This window comes from Nycticebus coucang, chromosome 21 (genome assembly GCF_027406575.1).
Source record: "Nycticebus coucang isolate mNycCou1 chromosome 21, mNycCou1.pri, whole genome shotgun sequence".
Lineage (NCBI taxonomy): Eukaryota > Metazoa > Chordata > Mammalia > Primates > Lorisidae > Nycticebus > Nycticebus coucang.
Genome location: NC_069800.1, coordinates 4,975,022 through 4,998,855, shown reverse-complemented (window position 1 = coordinate 4,998,855; position 23,834 = coordinate 4,975,022). Strand labels below are relative to the sequence as shown.

Here is a 23,834-nt window from a genome sequence, read left to right as displayed (position 1 = left end):
AATCTCATCAATCAGAAACAACAAAGACGAAATAACAACAGACTCCTCAGAAATCCAAAAAATCCTTAATGAATATTACAAGACACTGTATTCTCAGAAATATGAAAATATGAAGGAAATTGACCAATACTTGGAAGCACGTCACCTTCCAAGTCTCAGCAGAATCAATTGGAAATGCTGAACAGGCCTATATCAAGTTCAGAAATAGCATCAACCATACAAAACCTCCCTAAAAAGAAAAGCCCGGGACCAGATGGTTTCACGTCAGAATTCTACCAAATTTTTAAAGAGGAATTAGTACCTATATTACTCAACCTGTTACAAAAGGTAGAAAAAGAAGGAAGACTACCTAAGACATTCTATGAAGCAAACTTCACCGTGATCCCCAAACCAGGAAAAGACCCAACAAGAAAAGAAAATTATAGACCAATGTCACTAATGAATATAGATGCAAAAATATTCAACAAGATCCTAACAAACAGAATCCAGCAACACATCAAACAAATTATACATCATGACCAAGTCAGTTTTATCCCAGGGTCTCAAGGCTGGTTCAATATACGTAAATCTATAAATGTAATCCAGCACATAAACAAATTAAAAAACAATGACCATATGATTCTTTCAATCGATGTAGAAAAAGCTTTTGATACTATTCAGCATCCCTTCATGATCAGAACACTTAAGAAAATCGGTCTAGAAGGGACATTTCTTAAACTGATAGAGACCATCTACAGCAAACCCACAGCCAGTATCATATTGAATGGAGTTAAATTGGAATCATTTCCTCTCAGATCAGGAACCAGACAAGGCTGCCCATTGCTTTTTAACATTGTAATGGAAGTTTTAGGCATTGCAATTATGGAAGAAAAGGAGATCAAGGGTATCCATATAGGGTCAGAAGAGTTCAAACTTTCGCTCTTTGCAGATGATATGATTGTATATCTGGAAAACACTAGGGACTCTACTACAAAACTTTTAGAGGTGATCAAGGAATACAGCAGCGTCTCAGGTTACAAAATCAACATTCATAAATCGGTAGCCTTCATATATACCAACAATAGTCAAGTTGAAAAAACAGTTAAGGACTCTATCCCATTCACAGTAGTGCCAAAGAAGATGAAATATTTGGGAATTTATCTAACAAAGGACGTGGAAGATCTCTATAAAGAGAACTATGAAACTCTAAGAAAAGAATTAGCTGAAAATATTAAGAAATGGAAAAACATACCATGCTCATGGCTGGGAAGAATCAACATTGTTAAAATGTCCATACTACCCATAGCAATATATAATTTCAATGCAATCCCTATTAAAGCTCCACTGTTATACTTTAAATATCTTGAAAAAACAATACTTCGTTTTATATGGAATCAGAAAAAACCTCGAATAGCCAAGACATTACTCAAATAAAAACAAAGCAGGAGGAATTATGCTACCAGACCTCAGAGTATACTACAAATCAATAGTGATCAAAACAGCTTGGTATTGGCACAAAAACAGAGAAGTAGATGTCTGGAACAGAATAGAGAACCAAGAGATGAACCCAGCTACTTACCGTTATTTAATCTTTGAGAAGCCAATTAAAAACATTCAGTGGGGAAAAGATTCCCTGTTTAACAAATGGTGCTGGGTGAACTGGCTGGCAACCTGCAGGAGACTGAAATTGGACCCACATCTTTCACCATTAACTAAGATAGACTCTCACTGGATCAAAGATTTAAACTTAAGACATGAAACTATAAAGATACTAGAGGAGAGTGCAGGGAAACCCCTTGAAGAAATCAGTCTGGGCGAGTATTTTATGAGGAGAACCCCCCGGGCAATTGAAGCAGCTTCAAAAATACACTACTGGGACTTGATTGAACTAAAAAGCTTCTGCACAGCCAAGAACACAGTAAGTAAAGCAAGCAAACAAGCCCTCAGAATGGGAGAAGATATTTTCAGGTTATGTCTCTGACAAAGGTTTAATAACCAGAATCCACAGAGAACTCAAACGCATTAGCAAGAAAAGAATAAGTGATCCCATCACAGGCTGGGCAAGGGACTTGAAGAGAAATTTCTCTGAAGAAGACAGGAGCGTGGCCTACAGACTTATGAAAAAATGCTCATCATCTTTAATCATTAGGGAAATGCAAATCAAAACTACTTTGAGATATCATCTAACTCCAGTAAGATTAGCCCATATCACAAAATCCCAACACCAGAAATGTTGGCATGGTTGTGGAGAAAAGGGAACACTTCTACACTGCTGATGGGAATGCACATTAATACATTCCTTTTGGAAAGATGTTTGGAGAACACTTAGCGATCTAAAACTTGATCTGCCATTCAATCGTATAATTCCTCTACTAGGTATATACCCAGAAGACCAAAAATCACATCATAACAAAGATATTTGTACCAGAGTGTTTATTGCAGCCCAATTCATAATTGCTAAGTCATGGAAAAAGCCCAAGGGCCCATCGATCCATGAATGGATTAATAAATTGTGGTATATGTACACCGTGGTATATTATGCAGCCTTAAAGAAAGACGGAGACTTTACCTCTTTCATGTTTACATGGATGGAGCTGGAACATATTCTTAGTATAGTGTCTCAAGAATGGAAGAAAAGATATCCAATGTACTCAGCCCTAGTATGAACCTAATTTGTGGCTTTCACATGAAAGGTATAACCCAGTTATAACCTAAGAATCTGGGGAAGTGGGAGAGGGAGGTGAGGGAGGGGGGAGGATGGGCAGAGGGAGGGTGATTGTTGGGACTACACCTGTGGTGCATCTTACAAGCGTACATGTGAAACTTAGTAAATGTAGAATATATTTGTCTCAACACAACAACTAAGAAAATGCCAGGAAGGCTATGTTAAACAGTGTGATGAAAATGTGTCAAAGGGTCTATAAAACCAGTGATGGTGCCCCATGATCGCATTAATGTACACAGCTATGATTTAACATTAAAAAAATATTGCTAGCTGTTATTTTTGTTGTGGATCTTTTTGGTCACCTGTTTGTGGTGGCATTGCTCTCTTTGCCCAGGTCTCCCCATCCTGTTCAGTTTGTCTGAAGCGCATCTAGTTGTGAGGGTGGGTTAGGTCTCAGAGGAAGTTCTGTCTGTCTAATATTATCCTAAACTTGGAGGGCAGCCAGGCCCGGGAAACACCATTTTGGTTTCTGAGGCATCCTGGGCATACTATGATGCTTTCATCTTCTTTAACTCTGTTTGCCCCTCCTTAGAATTCCAGTTCCTTTACTGATGGACAGACAGGCCCATGAACGATTCAATCAGACTCTAGCCCTGCTGGCTGCCCCAGGACCCCATGAATGGGCTAACCCCCAATGGCCCTGTCAGAAGCCCACCCTTCTGTGTGCTAATGGGAAACGATGGGACCCCAGGAAGAATGGGGCAGCCCAAAGTCCACCCAGATGCTTCCCCCAGGTGCTTCTCTGTTTTGAGTAGTCCATGATGTCAAGAGTGAGCTTGCTTCCCTGAATCCTCCTTGAGAACTACCTAAATGATTGGCATCTTCTCATGGCCACTCAATGGGGCATGACACATGGGGTCCACCCATGTTCCTCCCCTGCTTCCTAGAATTGAGTTCTGCTCCTGTGGTCTCTCTAGCTCCCTCCCACCATGGACCACCCCACCCTCAGGACATTCACAGCTGTCCCTCAGAGATGCCAAAGCTCCTGTCATCCTCCTTCACGTGTTTCCTCTGCTTTGAAAGTACCCACAATGTTCCTTTACCACTTGACTCTGGCTTTAGTCTTCCTTTGCCACTCGCCCCATAGGGACTCCACCCAGTGCATCCCTGCACTTCTCATTCTTGGCGTGGATCATGGTTTGTGCTTATATGTTTATTTGTGTGGCCACTTGGTTAGGGCCTGTCTTCCCAGTCAATTTTAAGATCTAAGAGGCCAGAGACCACAGGTATAGGGCCAGCCACGGCATACAGGAGGTACGAGCTCCCCACTATTGTAGCTACGCTGCTGCAGTCATGCATTGCTTAGCGACAGGGATACATTCTGAGAAATGCATCATTAGGAAATTTCATCATCGTGCAAACATAGAGTGCACTTACGTGAACCTAGATGGTGTAGCCTACTACACACCTGGGTTGTATGGTACCACCCATGGCTCTTAGGCTACACACCTGGACAGCATGTTACTGTGCTGAGCACTGTAGGTAACTGTAACACTGAGAAGGCCAAACAAAACCCAATTTGCACTTTCTTTACTCCTCCCCTTCAGCACTCTCTTCAGTATGTAGGCCTTGCAGAAATGGGCTGTTAAATAAACATATCCTGCAGAGACAGGGGATTAGCCCAGAGTCACAGGAGACCCTTATAAAACTGCATTCCCATCCCCAGTTCCCCTGGTAATTACCTGACCCCCAACCCTGTAAATCTAACCTTGCAAAGATCCTACCTCAATTGGAAAAAGGTATATGGAAGAGAATTTGGGATATGTGATATGGGACAGAATTTGGGATATGAATCTGTCTCAGTTGGCTTAGCCAGTAAAGGACCCCATGCCTAATTTAAATTCAGTGTGCTGGTGTTTTCTTTATAATTCTACCAGCATTGGGTACAACAACACAATAGTCAATATTTGTGTGTCTTAACATAGAGAGGGTGCAGTAGAAATATTGCATTATAATCTTACGGGACCTTGTCATCATGTCATATAGAGATCCATTGTTGACTGAAATGTCATTATGTAGTGTGTAAGTGTGTGTGTAAATTAGCTACTTTTGAAATGATCTTTTAATAATAGCTCATACAGTTCTCTGCAAACAGAAAAGGACTTGGAAGTTTCAAATATGCCTAGAGCTCATACAAAAGGATTGATGGGTTAATCAAATAAAAATATGACACTGATACGATAAGAATGCAATAAAACGGGAGCAATTTATTTATAAGATCCTAAGTTATATATTATTTCTGCTTATAAAATACTAGCCTATAAATTATGATTCTACTGAGCTTCAGTTTGAGCAAACCTGCCATGTTGGTGTTAGGCCCAGGAGTTTCTCAAAGACCACACTACCAGGCAATTCGAATTAAAGAGGAGTCCTATTATTGAAGAGCCGGCTGGTGATTGCCTCAGTGTCGCACATGGGGTTTCTCAGAGCAGCCCTGAGTTGTCTGAGGGTCTGACTTTAATAAGGCAAAATTTTTCCAGAGGGCAAGCAAACATAGCAGTTAGGGGAAATCATGAGGGTAAGGCAGCTTAGTTAGTTTACACAATGCTATGATTAGGAGAGCAATGAGTAATTTTTACAAAACAGGTGCAATGTACAATGTCCTAAGGTAGTGTAGGGAGGGGAACTCACAGATGAGGGTTGTAAACAGCATGATCATAAAAAGCGCTAATCACCAGGGATATAACTGTGAGTGTAGTCAGTAACTTACATCACTAACAATTTTAGTTGAATGCATTCACAGTTACACAATTGGAGGGCAAATAAGAGGAATCAGTTTTGAAGGTAACGGAATATAACAGAAAAGGAGTAAACAGTAAAGTGGAGTCAAACTTGCTCTTTTAACGTTCCCATGTCATATACAGATGGCATGAAGACCACCTTAACATAGTCACAAGGGTAGTTAGTGACTTTCTACACAATACTAATAATTCTAATAGTTCTAACCAGGTACACTTAAAATACTATGCAATGGATGGGGAGGCAAGTGGAACCGGTTTTTTTAAATGCAATAAAATGTAACAAAACAACAGAATGGAATCAGGCCTACTTTGCCTTCCCACTGATTCTCAGGAAAATAAAAACGGAGCTAGGCTTGCTTGTCTTTCACCTTAACATTGGAAATGTGAGAAACTACAGAGAATGAGTAGTTGGATGAGGAGTCTTGAGAAAAGTGGTAGGGACGTCACTAGGTGGGGTTCCAGACTTTTAGGAGCAGCTCATTTGGAGGCCCCGTGAGACTGCATAGATTTCTGATTCTGACTTGCCCTGTAGTGAGTGTACCTGCCCGGGTGCAGAGGGGCTCTTGCCTGGCCCTCCCACCCTGCTCTGAGCCTTTGGCAGGGCTATTGTATTCAGTAGGAATCTTGCAGAGGAAAGTTGGAGGATGGGTGTTGACTTGCTTTACAACCAGGGCTTCTGGGATTCCTAAGTGTCACCCCAGTGGTCCACAAGTCAGTTGTTTGTCTCCTCCCACTCTTTCCCCCAGAAATTAAGATAGCCATAAGACTCTTCTCTTCCAGAAAGGGCTCTTTCCCTTCTGGAATTTTACAAATTGGGGTATTTGTTTGTCCCCCAGATCTCTGATGGTTTTTGAGCTCTAAAAAAATCTATTTTTTTTCTTTTTCCTTTTTTTTTTTTTTAGGTTAACTGGCTAGTGAGTAAAACCAATGATCTCTTGAGCCTTTTACATTGTAACTGTAGGTAAATGCCCAATAAGTGATTTTTGAATGAATAAAAATTATTCTGACCTGCTCATAGGAACTTGGCATTGACAAGCTCAAGAAGGAGATTTTCCTATTTGCTCTCATCTCTTGTTTTTGTGTCATCCAATATAGTTACAAAACATCATAGTTAATTTTTTCTACTGGGGGGGTGGGGAGAGTAAGAGAGAGAGAGAAGATATGTGTGCTGAATACTCTGTGGCTCTTCAGGTTAGAAGAAAGAGTGCAGCTGAAACTGTATTCCTTCCCTGACTTCTAATGCCTTGGTCCTCTGCCCAATTGTTGGAGAACAGATTGAACTTGAAGGATTCAGGAACCTTCTTTTGGCTCTGTTACTCTGTTTCCCATCAAGATTGTTTTCTTTTCTTACTTCTGGTCACCATCTAGAGAATTGCTTTCTCTGATGGATATAGGCCTGGGAGCTAGGGTAAGCTAAAAAGACACACCCATTTTATTGTCTTCACATCAATTTCTATAAACAATGTAATGCATTTTTTGTTTGTTTGTTTTTTTGAGACAGAATCTCAGTCTGTTGGCCTGGGTTGAGTACATGGCATCATGATAGTTCACAACAATCTCAAACTCTTGGGCTCAAGGATCCTATCCTCTTGCCTCAGCCTCCCAAGTACAGGTTCCCACCACCATGTTCAGCTAATTTTTCTGTTTGTACTAGAGTAAGTATCTTGCTCTTGCTCAGGCTGGTCTTGAACTCCCGAGCTCAAGGGATCCTCCTGCCTCAGGCTTCCAGAGTGCTAGGATTATAGGTGTGAGCCACTGCACCCCACAATGTAATATTTTTGATGGTGACTCTAAATCCTATGTGATGTATAAGGAAAATTTTATGACACTTGGGTATACCAGAACAAAGGACAATGGCCCCAAAGGCATTGGCTCTGTTACTTAAAGGATAGTAGTGGGCATGACTATAATTAAAGCCTTGCTTTTACACAGTCAATTCAACTTTTTGGTAGATCTAGGAAACAACATGTAAGAAAGCAAACACAGGGAATTAATTCTCATGCAAGAAAGGTGCATGAAAACATGAATTTATGTTGCATCTGTCAGGTTAACAAATACAGATTCCTGACTTAGGAAGGGTGAATTAAGAAGCAGCTGCAAGACTCTTAGATTACCTACAAACGCCACTTGTAATAAAACTCTATCCCACAGAAAGCAGTAAGGAAAAGAGTTGCATAGCATAGACTCTTTCTGCTTAGACAAGAAGTGGTTTGACCACAAGAAAAGAGTTTAGCAGTTAAAATTCTTGTAGTTCTACATTTTCCTCTTAGTGACCTCACTAATGGTTATTGCCTCATCACTTCATGTTCCATAACTTTAGGATTAGGACAGTCTCAACTTCTTCATTCTTAACATACTTGCTTTGCCCATTTTAAGTACTAACATTTATGGAAGGCACAGGCAAAATTCAACCTCACCAAGGCTGAAAAATATCCTTCCTGTTTGTTGGTATCATTTATCCATTCTTCCCCAGTCTCTAATCACACCTGCTCATCCTGTGAATACTTCCTCCTAGGGAATATTTTAGGTCCCATTAATATTAGAGGTGATATAATCAATCTTGAAAGCACAGCCAAATGAAATTTTGTCACCCAGATATTTCCTTATTTGAGCAAAGGTCTAGGCTTTTAAAAACACAAATTGTTGATGTAGGAATACTTTTCTTCATCCCAAATATTACCAAGATATATTTGGTTATATACTGGATATAGATATATTTGGATGTAAGTATGTATGTATATATGTATATTCTTATATATATTTGGATATGTTCTGGATTTAGATACATCAACCACAAAGTTTACATTCTTTAAAAACTTTATTTAAAAAGAGAAATGAAGGTGCAGTGTTTGTAGCTCAAAGGAGTAGGGCGCCAGCCCCCATATACTGGAGGTGGCAGGTTCAAACCCAGCCCCGGCCAAAAACTGCAAAAAAAAAAGAGAGAGAGAGAGAGAGAAATGGTCTAGTGTGCCTTCTTCTGAAAATGCTCTTTAAATATGTATATTACCTGAATAGATTATTATTATTATTGTATTATTATGAGAAGGGAAGTGTTTATTTTCAATGGGCTTAACTCTGAAATCTTTGGTCTTTTAAATCACTATTCCACATTTACTTATGTTCTCTAGGATTTCCTAAATTTGATCAGGTTACCAAGGTGTGGGCACCATGATGGATTACATATAGTAGGTACTAAAAATATTTATTGATGAATTGATTGACAATTGACTCATACAATAATTAGGCATAACAGATGCAATAGGTACTCTGCCCACATCTCCTTCGCACGAACTGTTCCCATAACTCTGCATGAGGGGTTTCTACCTGCAGGCATATACAACTCTCTGGCTTTCTTTGAGGACAGAGCATTGCAGAGGTGCCTAGACGTGAATGCTTCCTAGAAACAATTCTCGATCAAAGGCAGTTGGGAGTTGGTGGATCAATACCCCAGCTCCCTCACCATTCAGGTGGAACAACTCTAAGGCTTCTTCTTCACCATCTCACAAAAGTATCCAGTGTGATGGGTTTCCAGTTGTCCCTAAGAGTAACCTGTTAGACTGATGCATTTTTTATTGGTTTATTTCTCCTTCTGGTCTTCCTTCCCCACTCCCCTGCTGGTATTCAGTGGGATCGCCTAGTAAATAAATTATTCACACTTTCATCTTTGTCTTGAGATCTGCTTCTGGGAGAGCTCAACCTGAGAAATTAGGTTAAGTGAATATGCCTGTATCTTAAGAGGTGTAAAAATATTTTTTCATGTCTCACTGAGAAATCATTGCAAGAGTGTGTCAGGGATGTCATAACTCACCCACTCCTTAGAGTGATCCTCTTGCATTTATAGGGCTTTGGGAGTGTGGCTGTTAGTTTCAGTCATTTGACTGGGCCATAGATTTGCAGATATTTGGTCAAATATTATTCTGGATACACCTGTGATTAGATCAACATTTGAAATGGGAGACTGAGTAAAGCAGATTGCCTTCTCTAATGTGGGTAACCTTCATCCCATCAGTTGAAGGTCTGACTACAAGAAAAAGGTGAACCCTTTTAGGATTAAAGGAACTTCTCCTTCCTGACTGCTTTGAGCCAGGACATTGATCTGTGATAGCCTTTGGATTTGAACTTAAACATCTGTTCTTCTTGTGTCTAACTCTTGCTGGCTTTAAGACTGTAACTTACACCATTGATTCTCCTGGGTCTCAGGCCTTAAGACTTGAACTAAGACTATATATCTACTTTCCTGGGTTTCCGGATTGCTGACTATAGATCTTGGGACCTCTTGGTCTCCGTAACAGCATGACCCAATTCCTTGCAATAAATCTCTCTCTCTCCTCTCTCTCTCTCTCTCTCTCTCTCTCTCTCTCTCTCTCTCTCCACACACAACGCACGCACACACACACTCACGAACGCACACACACAAACACACACACACACATTTTGTTGCTTCTATTTCTCTAGAGAACCACGACCAATACAGATTCTGGTACTGAAAAGTGAGATACTGCTGTAACAAACATCTGGACATGTGGAAGCAGCTTTGGAACTGGATAATGAATAGAGGTCGGAGGTGGGGGTTGAGGTGCATGCTAGGAAAAGCCTGCATTGCCAGGAACAGAATATTGGTAGAAATCTGGACATTACAGGTCATTCTGGCAAGGTCTCAGAGATGAAGAATTTATTATTGGAAACTGGAGGAAAGACCATCTTAGTTATAAGTGGTAAAGAACTTAGCTGAACTTTGTTCTAATGTTTTTGGGGAAGGTAGAGCTTATGAGCAATTAAACTGGATAAAACAGTCCAAAATCATCCATTGTTTTTCTTTCTTCAGTTACTCCTGGTCAAGTGAGCTCTGAAAATATTAAATGGAAAATCCCAGAAATAAACAATTCATAAGTTTTTAAATTGAAGGCTGTCCTGAGTAGCCTGATGAAATCTCACATCATCCCCCTTTGCCTTCCCTGGGACGTGAATCCTCCCTTTGTCCAGCATATTCTCACTGTTTGTTCTTTCCTCCACCCCCATTAGTCACTTAGTAGCTGTCTTGGTTATCAGACTATCAGGTATCACAGAGTTTGTGTTTAAGAATCCCTTAATCATGTCCCCAAATCATGACAGTGGTGATGTTGGCACAGTGTTATAATTATTCAATTTATTATTATTTGTTGTTACTCTCTTACTGTGCCTGATTTATGAATTAAATGTTATCATTGATGCAAGGTCTGACAATTAAGTTTGTGAACTTTCCACTGTGTGCGTATGTTGGCAGCACTATACAAACAACTTGGTTAGATTTCATAACCTTGGTATAGCAGCATCTCACAGCTGTGTTCATGTTGACATGTGGTGGTGTCTTGCTGAGTGGTGTTCATTTATATGTGTTTTTGTGTGCTGTTGTGAGAATTGGAGCAATGTACAAACATTCATAAATTTGTCATTAAACTTGAGTAGAGTTTAATGAGCAAGAGTGGATGTGAAATCTGGGACATGTTAGTTGTAGGATAATGCCATGAAGAAATTGGCAGTGTACAAATGGATAAAATGTTTTCCTAGGGGGAGAGAAAGCATCACTGGTGAAAAGAGGTCAGGGCTGCCAGTAATAAGAACTAATGAAAACATTTCAAAAATTCATTGAATTGGGTAAGAAAATTATCAGTCAATTGTGAACAGCATAGCAGACCAATTAAACATTGATAGAGAAACATGAAAATCTTTATTTTTTTTTTTGTAGTTTTTGTCTGGGGCTGGGTTTGAATCCACCACCTCCAGCATATGGGGCTGGCACTCTACTCCTTTGAGCCACAGGCACTGCCCAGAAAACAGGAAAATCTTTTTATTCATTTATTTATTATTTTTTTATTGTTAAATCATAGCTGTGTACATTAGTGCAATCGCCTGTACCCATTCTAAGATGCACCATAGATGTGGCCCCACCCATTACTCTCCCTCCACCAAAACCTCCCCCCTCCCTTCCCCTTCCTTGGCTCTTTCCTCATAGTCTTGTGCTATAGTTGGGTTATAGTCTTCATGTGAAAGCTATAATTTAGCTTCATAGTACGGCTGAGTACATTGGATACTTTTTCTTCCATTCCTGAGATACTTTGCTAAGAAGAATATGTTCCAGCTCCATCTATGTAAACATGAAAGAGGTAAAGTCTCCATCTTTCTTTAAGGCTGCATAGTATTCCATGGTATACATGTACCACAATTTGCTAGTCCATTCGTGGGTCGATGGGCACTTGGGCTTCTTCCATGACTTAGCAATTATGAATTGGGCTGCAATAAATATTCTGGTACAGATGGATGTCTCTGTTATATTGTGACTTTTGGTCTTCTGGGTATAAACCTAGTAAAGGAATTATAGGATCGAATGGCAGGTCTATTTTTAGGTCTCTAAGTATTCTCCAAACATCCTTCCAGAGGAACATATTAGTGGGCATTCCCACCAGCAGTGTAGAAGTGTGCCCTTTCCTCCACATCCACGCCAACATTTCTGGTTTTGGGATTTTGTTATGTGGGCTACTCTTACTGGGGTTAGGTGATATCGCAGAGTAGTTTTGATTTGCATTTCTCTGATGATTAAGGATGATGAGCTTTTTTTCATGTGTTTGTAGATTTGTGTTGGTCTTCTTTAGAGAAGTTTCTTTTTAAGTCCCTTGTCCACCCTGAGATGGGGGTCACATGTTCTTTTCTTGCTAATACATTTGAGTTCTCTGTGGATTCTGGTTATTAAACCTTTATCGGAGGTATAACCTGCAAATATTTTCTCCCATTCTTAGGCCTGTCTACTTGCTTTACTCACTATGTTCTTGGCTGTGCAGAAGCTTTTTAGTTTGATCAGGTCCCAGTAGTGTATTTTTGATACTGCTTCAATTGCCCGGGGAGTCCTCCTCATAAAATATTCACCCAGGCCGATTCCTTCAAGAGTTTTCCCTGCACTTTCTTCAAGTATTTTTATAGTTTCGTGTCTTAAGTTTAAATCTTTTATCCAGTGAGAGTCTATCTTAGTTAATGGTGAAAGGTGTGGGTCCAGTTTCAATCTTCTACAGGTTGCCAGCCAGTTTACACAGCACCATTTGTTAAATAGGGAATCTTTTCGCCACTGAATGTTTTTAATTGGCTTGTCAAAGATCAAATAAGGGTAAGTAGCTGGATCCATCTCTTGGTTCTCTATTCTGTTCCAGACATCTACTTCTCTGCTTTTGTGCCAGTACCATGCTGTTTTGATCACTATGGATTTATAGTACAGTCTCAGGTCTGGTAGCGTGATTCCTCCTGCTGTGTCTTTATTGCTAAGTAATGTTTTGGCTATTTGAGGTTTTTTTCTGATTCCATATAAAACAAAGTATTATTTTTTCAAGATCTTTAAATTATGACAATGGAGCTTTGATAGGAATTGCATTAAAATTATATATTGCTTTGTGCAGTATGGACATTTTAACAATGTTGATTCTTCCCAGCCATGAGCATGGTATGTTTTTCCATCTGTTAACATCTTCAGCTATTTCTTTTCTTAGAGTTTCATAATTCTCTTTGTAGAGATCTTTCACGTCCTTTGTTAGGTATACTCCCAAATATTTCATCTTCTTTGGCATTACTGTGAAAGGAATAGAGTCCTTGACTGTTTGTTCGGCTTGGTTATTGTTGGTATATATAAAGGCTACAGATTTATGGGTGTTGATTTTGTAGCCTGAGACATTACTATATTCCTTGATCACTTCTAAAAGTTTTGTAGTAGAATCCCTGGTGTTTTCCAGATAAACGATCATATCATCTGCGAAGAGTGAAAGTTTGATCTCTTCTGACCCTATGTGGATACCCTTGATCGCCTTTTCTTCCCTAATTGCAATGGCTAAAACTTCCATTACAATGTTAAAGAGCGATGGAGACAATGGGCAACCTTGCCTGGTTCCTGATCTAAGTGGAAATGATTTCAGTTTAACTCCATTCAATACGATATTGGCTGTGGGTTTGCTGTAGATGGCCTCTATTAGTTTAAGAAATGTCCCTTCTGTACCAATTATCTTAAGTGCTCTGATCATGAATGGATGCTGGATATTATCAAAAGCTTTTTCATCAATTGAAAGAATCATATGGTCTTTATTTTTAAGTTTGTTTATGTGTTGAATTACATTTATAGATTTACGTATATTGAACCAGCCTTGAGACCCTGGGATAAATCCGACTGGGTCATGGTGTATAATTTTTTTGATGTGTTGGTGGATTCTGTTAGGATCTTATTGAGTATTTTAGCATCTATATTCATTAGTGATAGGAAAATCTTAACTGAAAATCTTGACCAACAACTCAAGGCTCTTGCATCGTGATGATTCACCAGCTCACACAGCACTCACCATAAAGGAGTTTTTATCCAGTTAACAAATAACTGTACTGGAAAATCCTCCTTACTCATCTGATCTGGCTCAGATGAGTAAGGAGTTTTTTGAGTTTTTTCTTTACCTGAAGATAAAAGAAATATTGAAAGGAAGACATTTTGATGACATTCAGAACATCAAGGATAATACAATGACAGCTCTGATGGCCATTCTAGAAAAAAAGAGTTCCAAAATTTCTTTGAAGGGTGGACTAGGCATTAGCATCAGTGCATAGTTTCCCAAGGGGAGTACTTAAAGGGTAACCATAGTGATATTCAGCAGTGAGGTACACAGTACTTTTTCTAGGTTGAGTTTGCAAACTTAATTGTCACATCTCATGTGTAGGAAAAAACATAGGGTAGATAGGGTTGAGTACTGTCTGTGGTTTCAGGCATTCCCTAGGGATCTTGGAATGAAACACCCATAGACAAGGTGGGGCTCAACTCTGTTTAGCTGAGGAAATGTCAAGGCAGAACATTGAGGGACTGGCTTGACTCCTCCTGATTGTTTATAAAAAAGATATGAATGGAGAGAGATGAATTGAAGAAGGAATTCTTAAGCATATTGTTTATGTCAAACAAAACACTCTGAATCATGTACTAGATTCATCCACAGATAAACAAAAACAGGCCCAAAATATTTTAGACTATTGTCTGCAACCATCTTTGGAGAAATACACAAATATGCTGAGGACTTTCTTTCTTTTTCTCTTTCTCTCTTCCTTTCTTCTTTTCTTCCTTCCTTCCTTCCTTTCTTTCTTTTTTTTTGGACACAGAGTCATAGTTGCCCAGGCTAGAGTGCAGTGGAGCCTACCCTAGCCCACAAATCCTGGGTTCAAGTGATCCTCCTGCCTCGGTCTCTTGAGTAGCTGGGATTATAGGTGCCTGCCTTGATGCCCGGCTAATTTTTCTATTTGTAGTAGAGTTAGGGTCTTGCTCAGGCTGGTCTTGAACTCCCAAGCTCAACAGATCCTCCTGTCATGGCCTCCAAGAGTGCTAGGATTATAGGTGTGAGCCACTATGCCCAGCCTACTGTTTGGATTTTGAACCAGGCAAATGTATTATCTTTTTAACAATTGAATTTTAAAAATAATTCAGGGAAGAAAAACTGTAAAGGAAAAATGATGATTTTGGAGTTCTTTTTGGTAGACAAAGTGAACATAGTAGGAAAATTAATAATTGTTGCCATTTGTATTTATTGGAATTCCTAGCATGTGCCAGGCACGATGGTAACATGGAACAGGGCTTATCTCATTGAATATCCTCAACAATATAGGTCCCCATTTTTCAGAAGAACCATTTGCCCAACATGTCATTTAGAAAGCTAGAGAGCTAGAATTTGAGGACTAGTCTGTCTTGTTCTGTAATCTGGGTTTTAAATCACTCTTTCTACTGCTATAGAACAAGAACACACACAGAAAGCTATGGGAACAAACAAAATAGGAGGGAATAGAGAGCAGGGCAGAATGAAGGATGACCCTTTAACTTCTTGGATTCTGCAGGACCAAACCACAGAGCTACTCAGCTGTGAGTATGTGCTATTCTTCAAGGAAGGGAAGAATGACCTGGAAGGGGATGGAGAGGCTATCTGAGCTGCCACTGCTACCACAGGCCCAGGAACCAAAGCTATGTCACAGGGTGGGGCCGTGTGTCTGGTTTCAGCCAGGATGACCCCAGCTGGGGCCTCCTGGGTGGGCTGCCCTTTGAAAACAGCTGTGTAGACAGGGCTGCTCCAAACTGGGGGGATGCTGTCAGCCCAGGGGCCTCTAGGGCAGAGCATCAAACTAAAGAGGTTTATCCTTGAACTTTCTGATCTAATGGGATTTGCCTGGCTGAGCTTTACACTTGCTTGAGAGCCTTTCCTTCCTTCCAGCGATTCCCTTTGGAAGGGGAATGTCTGTCCTATGCCTGCCCCAATACTGCATTTTGGAAGCACGTAACGTGTCTGCTTTCACAGGTTCACAGATGCAGAGAAATCTTGCCTCAGAATGAATCATACCTGGCGTCTCACTCATACCTGATTTAGATGAGACTTTAGTGTTGATGCTGGGATGAGTAAAGACTTTGGGGGCTCTTAGGGTAGAATCAATGTATTGCATGTGAGAAGGGTGTACATTTTAGGAGGAGGCCAGGGTGGAATGCTACAAACTGAATTTTTTCCCTGCAGAATTCACACGTTGAAGCTCTAATCCCCAATGTGGCTAAATTTGGAGATAAAGCCATTAGTAGGTAATTAAGGTTAAATAAAGTCATAAGGGTGAAGGTCTAATCTGATAAGACTGTGGACTTTTAATAAGAGGAAGACCTCCCCTTCCATACCTTCCTCCCCCAGCCGTGTCAAGACACAGGCAAAAGGCCTGGAAGGGAGCTCTCCCTAGGGCTGGACCTGAATTGGCTGGCACCCTGATCTTCCAGAACTTTGAGAATTTTGAGAAATGAATTCTTGTTGTTTAAGCCATCCCACCTGTCTTGTTCCAAGCCTTTCCTGAATGCTCCTGGAACTTTTCCTGAGTGGGCAGTCTTGTTTTTGCACTCAAAGTATCAGTAGGTCTTATGCCAACCCAGTACCCTCTCCCAACTGGAAATATCCCACTTGGTGCCACCTTGGAGCATTTGTCAACAAATAATCCCATACATTCAACTCTTTTTCATCTGTTTTATTATCATCAATATATACAAAGTGGAAAATGACTTAATTTCATTTTTTTCTACCTTAGAAAGTTTGTTTTGCTTTTTATTCTGTTTGGCAAGGAAATGAAAATGAAAATTTTGCAGGAGATAAGCCTACCTTGGAGGGTGCCGAACGATTCAATGATATTAGAACTCCAGTGACCCATCACACCTCGTCAGGGACATAGAAAAGTCATGCCCTTTGCATTTACCTCCAAGGAAAGGGCACTTTTGTCTGTGCCTCATGCCTCAGCCTAAACCTAGCCCAGGTAATTTGCCAAATCACTTCCTCTTTTACAGCCATGCTGATGATGTAGCCACCTGGCTTGTTCCTGGGCTGTTGGGCAGTTTTCAAAGCTATCAGCCTGAGATTCTGTAGGCTCTCTCCAAGGAGCTAGCATCAGAAGGTCATCATTAAAACACATCTATGAAACTAAGTAAAGATGGCCATCAACTAGTGATCAGAATACTTATGTTAGCTAAATAATTCTACCAAAAAAAAAAAAAAAGGCTAAAAGCTGAGCTCCAAGCTGCAGAGGGTCGAATGTGTGCATTTTTAAAGCACAGGGTGGTAGCTGACAGATACAGCTTATATGAATTAGCATGTAATACGTGCCATCACATGCATTTGCTGAAGCTCGCGATCTCTGTAAACGTATGTCCCACTGTTTTAAAAACAGAGTGGCTTGTATGAAGGCTCAGTTCATTCTCGAGTTTCTCAAGAGTATATCCTGTTCAAAAATATTTAATCCCAGTGAGTTTTAATATTGATTTTATAAAAACACACATATATGAACTGTAATGAGATGCCTTGTGCGTTTTTGGCAATAGTATTATTATCATTTGTTTGTACTTTTACATGTTACAAATACACATTCAGATATTTAAAAAAGAAAAATAGACATCAACCTGTCTTTTCAATCACACTGTACCTTTCTGAACGCACATGATCCATCTCTAGGCTAAAACAAACTTTTAAAACATGGTTATAGGTGCCTAACTACCAAGACAGAACTAAGACATTGGTCTCCTAAAAGAAAAAAAAAATACTGTTTCTATCTGTCCAATAGCTGAGAAGAATACCTGGGCCTGGCCTGGTCAGTTTTAGGGAGCAGGTTTAGAATAAATACATGTGTTTTGTAAGTCTTTACAAAAGGCTAATGTTTAGTTTTCACATACCCATACTATGTTCTAAAATCGAATATCATTAATAGAATTCTTCATTCCAGATGACCCAGGGTTAGGGTTAGAATTAGCATCAAATAGATACGAAAACAAGGATTGGATTCTGACTTTTTTTTTTTTAAAGGTTACATTATTTATGTGTGTGTGTGTGTTTTTTTTTTCTAAACATGATGTTCACTAAGATCCTGGAACTCTTCTCTGGTTTTTGCATTGAATGGGGGTGGGCTTTGGGTCCTGGAAGCAGCTCTTACCGATTTTTTGCCATGTATTACAAATGCAGGACTCTCTTCTGGAAGAAGTAAAATATTATGGCCTCAGATCCCCAGGATTGAAGTCGGAGCTCCTGCTGGGAAGGACGAGTGTGCATAAAACCAATATCCCTGTCTTCCTCAAGATGTTTCCAAAGTAACTACTAACATATGGACTCCTAGCCATTCTCCCTATGGCATGGCAGTTTTCTTGTTTGAAAACCAGCAGACCTAAAACAATTCTATAAAGCAAGGGGGGCAGGGCTCTAAAAGCCACTGAGCCTGTCTAAGCCATCGGCCATTATTTCCAGTCCCAGAGAGGTGGATCTGCCTCACACACCCTATTCCTTCCTTTTCACTACACTTGTATTTAGAAAAGAATTTTTCAAAGAGTCATATGCTCACTAATATGTTGGGACAAAAGGACTCTAATAACTATCTATGGATGCCCATGTGATCAGATGTGGTGCTGTGAATTCCTGTCTGGGCCGAAATTCTTCCTTCTGCCCTCATTGGTGTTCAGGTCAGATGATACAAATTCCATTGGATAGTTTGCTTTTATTTTTATTTATTTATTTTTTGGGGGTGAAAAATACTTATTTTTGCAAGTGGGGATAGGCAGTGTGTGTGTGCATGTCTCATTGTGTTGCCCAGACCGGTCTCTAACTCCTGGCCTCGAGCATTCCTCCCACCGGCCTCTCAAAGTGCTGGAATTACAGGTGTGAGCCACCACACTGGGCCTGGCTGTGATTTTGAAGTCCCCTGCCTCTATTCTCTGCATCTCCACAGACAGCATTCATGTCTAACTGTCTAACATCCAGACAGAACTTCAGGAAATAGAAAAGTAAGTTCCTTCTCACAGGACTCCCCCTGCCAAATTACTTATTCCTGAAGGTGACTCCTTTTAGAGAAAGAGAGTGCTTGAATTTCTTCTGTTTTGAGGGTCAAGACTTTCCAGAAGCCCAGGAGAAAAACAGAGTTCACCCCTGGATTTAAGAACACAGCGGCTCCCCTCCCTCCCACACAAGCCCTAATAACTATATGAGTGAGTCGGCCCGTGCCTCCCAAGCCTGTAGATTTATGATCACATCACGGCCTCCTGAACAAGACGATGGATTCTGACACTTGTAACATAAATTACTTCCTCTTTCATCCTTGATGGAGTGTCAAAGAAAAGAACATTTTATTAATTCAATCCCCTCACCCACCATTCCCCCTCGCCCAGTTCTTCATCGCAACTCTCAAATCTCTCATTTTCTCTAGAATTTCTCCTTTTTGTCATTTATCACCTTTTTAGCAAAGAAAAAACAAGTTTAAAAAAAATTTGTCACTGTCCAGTGAGGCAATGTTGGTAAAACACCACATTTATGCAACACCTTTGCTGCCTTCGGGACCATGAGAGGGAGGGCATGAGGCAAACCCTGGCAGAAGCTGGTGAAACTAGAAGTAAGGACACAGCATTTGTTTTGGAGCAGACCTTAAAAAATGGGTGTAAGCACCCGTGCTAAATTCCAAACTGTGCAAAGCCAACAAGAGCTACTAATCCTTTCCAACCTAATCTTGGGACTGAGATTTGTCCTAAAAACACCTCTTCAGGGCATGGATCCTAAAGAGGGCGCAATTTGATGCAGCCTCAGCATGGCATGACGATGGGAAACACCTGACCTGCTGTTTTCTGTTTTGGCTGCTGCAAGTCTTCCACCTGCCTTCAGCATTGAGGCTGTAACGTGAATTTGGCTATGGCCACAATACATCCAAACCACACCTATTTCACTTTTTTTTTTAAATATAATAACTACAGTGAAGAAAACAAGAAATCTTCAAGAAAGAGTCTAAAGAAAAGACAGTTGACACTCCGGGGTTTCCATCAAATGCCACATGGTCTCTGGATGGATGTCTTAAGGAGGTTGTATTTGTGTTCATATCTGTAAGTCCCCTTCTTCCGTGCTCTCTTTAGATGGAAACCTCATACTCTCTGGTTTCCTGCAAGAGAGAAGCACAGATTTGTTACATCTTGTGTAGTAGATTAACACACTGATGGTTCCACTTCTTCACACCTTCCTGTGTCCATGCCCTTGGCTGTGACTTTGCAGTGCCCTTCCACCCTGACCCCACCTTGCATTTGCCAGTGGTTTAGGGGGAAATGGCACATGCCAGCTGCTTGAAAAGGGCATGTGTGCTTCTTTTTTCTGTGTCTGCTCCTCTGTCATCACCATGAACAGGACACGTTCTGCAGGCCTTTAATCCCTACAGAAAGGTGAAGGACACACAGGAGAATTGAGTCACCAGCAGGCCAGTTCCAGGATTACCACCCAGCCGAAATTAGCTTCAATCACTGCCCTACACACTGATGAGCAAATTAATGCTTGCAGCTTTCAGCCAGTGAATTTTGGGGATTGTCTTTTACCCTACTGACGACGTTTTAATAACATCTAGTCTTGGAACATGTCTCTTTTCATCAGGCTGACTTTTATTCAAGATTTGTAAGTAAGCAACAAGAATGAAAAATAACACATGCCACTGCAATGATGGCTGTGTGTGTGTGTGTGTGTGTGTGTGTGTGTGGGCAGCAACAAGTTCGAGTTCTCCAATATTTATGCAGTACGCCTAATGTATTCTAGACCCCAGGGACAAAGAGCTGAGAGATATAAGAAGTCATCGGTCAGCCCTGGAAGTGGTCACTGTTACATGCTTTACGACAGGTCTCTAGTTCCTGCCGAGTCAACACAGATGTGCAGTCCCATCTATGGTACGGGAGACTCTAAGGTGGTTCTGGTGGACTGCCCCCCACTGCAGGGTGCACGGCCTTGTGTGGTACCTTCCACTTAAGGGTGTGAAGGACCTGTGACTTGATTCCAACCAATAAATAGAATACTAAGGTGCTAGGATGTCACTTCTGTGTATGTGACACAGGATTCTGACTTGTCTTGTAAGGTGTGTCTCTTTCTTCCTTTCTCTTTTTGTCTCTCTGTCTTGCTTTGAAGAAGCAAACTACCATGCTGTGAGGTGCTGTCGAGAGAGGCCCACATGGAAAGGAACCGAAGCTGGCCTCTAGATGACAGCCTGCAAGAAACCGAGACCCTTCTTCTAACCACCTGCAAAGAACTGCATGAACTTGCAAGAACTCTTCTAACTATCAGCAACTGCATGAACTTGGGAGTGACTCCTTCCCTGCTCTAGCCTCAGATGAGACCATAGCTGAAGCTGATGCTTTGATGTAACCTGTGAACCCTGATGCAGAGAACTCACCTAAATTGTACTTGGATTCCTGATCTCTAGAAATTATGAGATCATAAATGTGTATTGTTTTAGGCCCCTCAATTTTTTTTTTTTTTGAGTCAGAGTCTCACTATGTTGCCAGAGTGCCAAGGCATTACAGCTCACAGCAATCTCAAACTCTTGGGCTCAAGCAATTCTCTTGCCTCAGCCTCCCAAGTAGCTGGGACCACAGCGCCTGCCACAATGCCTAGCTATTTTTTTTTCTTTATTGCAGTTGCCACTGTTTTAGCTGGCCTGGGGTGGGTTCAAACCCACCAACCTTGGTTTATGTGGCAGGTGCCGTAACCACTGTGCTACAGGTGCTGAGCCTAGGCCCCTCAATTTGTAATAATATTGTTAGTAATGATATTACTAGATATTAATATAGATAATAGATAATTAATAGGGGAGATCAGAGGAGGTGGGATGCGGGGAACGTATCAGGGACAAGGAACAAGTCAAGGTTATTTCCCCCAAATATTGGGAGATGATTAAATGTAGGTCACTACAGAAGTTTTGAGACAGACTGTGTTACGGTCCATTATTTCACTCCCAAGAAACACAGTCAGCCGCGTCCTTTCAGATTCACGCGTGCAGGTTTCAACTTGCTTATCTTGTTGGTGTTGCTGGGAGGGCTCCATTTGTTTCTGTTCCAGTGGATTTCACATTTCTTGATTTTTATGTATCTCAAAACTTTCATAATGACCCATCTAGTGAATTTGAAGGTCTGTGGTTTTGAAAAGGCATGTTCAGCCTTTGGGTTTCTCATATGTGCCTGTGTGCTCTCTCTCCTCCCTGGTCCCTTCTTCGCCCACCTCCTACATCTCAGCTTGACCATCACTTTCTCAACAATGTCTTCTCCAACATTCTCCCAGTGTCCCCCAAAATATGCCCTCATAGAAAGCTGTCCATTTTTTTCACAGTCCTAAAAAATCATGATTTATAAAAACACAAGTATTTATTGGCACATTTGATTTTTGAGGTTCAAGGTGGGGCAGGATAACAATGATTGAGGGCATCAGGTTGGGTTGCATCCTGGCGCCACTGTGCATTCTGTCCATGTGCAACCTTGGCCAAATCATCTTCTCCTATCTCTGGTCCTCAGTGACCCCAATAATTAAACAGAGATACTGTTGGAACCTATTGCAAAGAGTTGCAAAGATTTAAGGAGATGATGCATTTAAAGCACTCAGCACACAGTGCATATTATTATTATCAGTAGTTGATTCATTGATATCTTTCTCCTTTGTGAGACTGTAAGCTCATTGCTAGCAGGATCGATGTCTATTTGACTGATGACCGTGTCTCCAGTACCTGACGCAGGGCCTGCCACTCAGAGGTGCAGGCATGTGGCACACATGTCCTTACTACACGTCCAACGTAGTAAGGAGGGGGACCGTAGCAGGATATGTGGAAGTGCTGCACCCCTGGGCACTGACTGACCCATCATGGCCCCTCTCTGGGTGCAGACCCTTCTTTCTGTGAGTGTTCTGCTGAGATGAAGAGCCTCAGAGGCCCATCATCAGCTCTGACTCCTTTCAAAGATAGCTGGGTTCTCCCACCAGCTATCTTTGTAGGGGTCTTAGTGATGATGGGATAGGACCACTGGGTTTGCCTCTTGTCAGCAAAAGGAAATGAAACCTCTGATTTCATCATGAGGGTGTTCATTCAGAGCAAAGAGGAAGGAACTCACCCCTGTCTCGTAAATGGGGTTATCAAACTCGGTTTCGACAGTGATCTGGCTGTAGGGGTGGGAGTACATCAGGGGCAGGCGGAGGCTGGAGTAATAGCGATGTCTGGGGGAGAGACAGAGTGAGAGAGAAGTTTACTCCCTGACTGCGAGACGCATCACCATGGTATCAGAACGTGAAGAGTCAGTGCCAATTCCCAAGCAGCAGCACCTCCATGAGTGACAACGAGGATGTGTGCAAACAGTCCCGAGAATCCTAGTGAGGTGCAAACAGAAATCATAATTGTTCTCAACCTGTAACCCAGGCCGCGACAACAAAAGCCTGTGACCTCCCCTTACTGGGGAAGGGGTGGAGCTTAATTTGTTTTCACCTGTAAGGTAATCCAAGTCCCTCTTATTAAAGGGTAACAACAGCAATAATGAGCTTTCATTGAGCACCTTCTATATGCCATGTCACCTTCGAGCAGCCCTCGGTGACCACCTATTTTAAAAGGTGAAAGATTTATTTGCTCTGAAGAGAAACCAGAGACCACCTATTTAAAGGTAGTTCCTCTGTTACACACTGCAGCCTATCTCTTTTCTCCACTGGGTTTATCTTGGTGTGTCATCATTTATTTTTGTACTTACTATCCTCTTGCTCTACTAAACTGTGAGCCCTGTGAGGTCAGGAGAAACTTATATTAGGCACATGCCTGCCTTAGGACCTTTACACATGCTGTTTCTCTGCCTGAAACCTTCCTCTCCCACATATCTGTATGGGTTACTAATCACATTCAAGTCCTTGCTCAAATGTCATGTCTCAATGGGGCTTCCTCTACTTACCTCATTTAAAATGTAACCACCACTTCTGTTCCAGAACCCCCTTTCCTCTCTTCCCCATCTATCACCTCCTAATATACTATATGCTGTTCTTATGTACTTTGCCTATTTTCTGTCTTCCCCCATTAGAACCTGAGCCCTCTGCAGACAA

General features: G+C 41.1%; 1 pseudogene; it reads right to left on the bottom strand.

Moving 5' to 3' along the window:
- Positions 1-19,598: 19,598 nt before the first annotated feature.
- The window catches only part of LOC128574190 (seizure 6-like protein), a 160,124-nt pseudogene continuing 155,888 nt past the window's right edge, over positions 19,599-23,834 (bottom strand).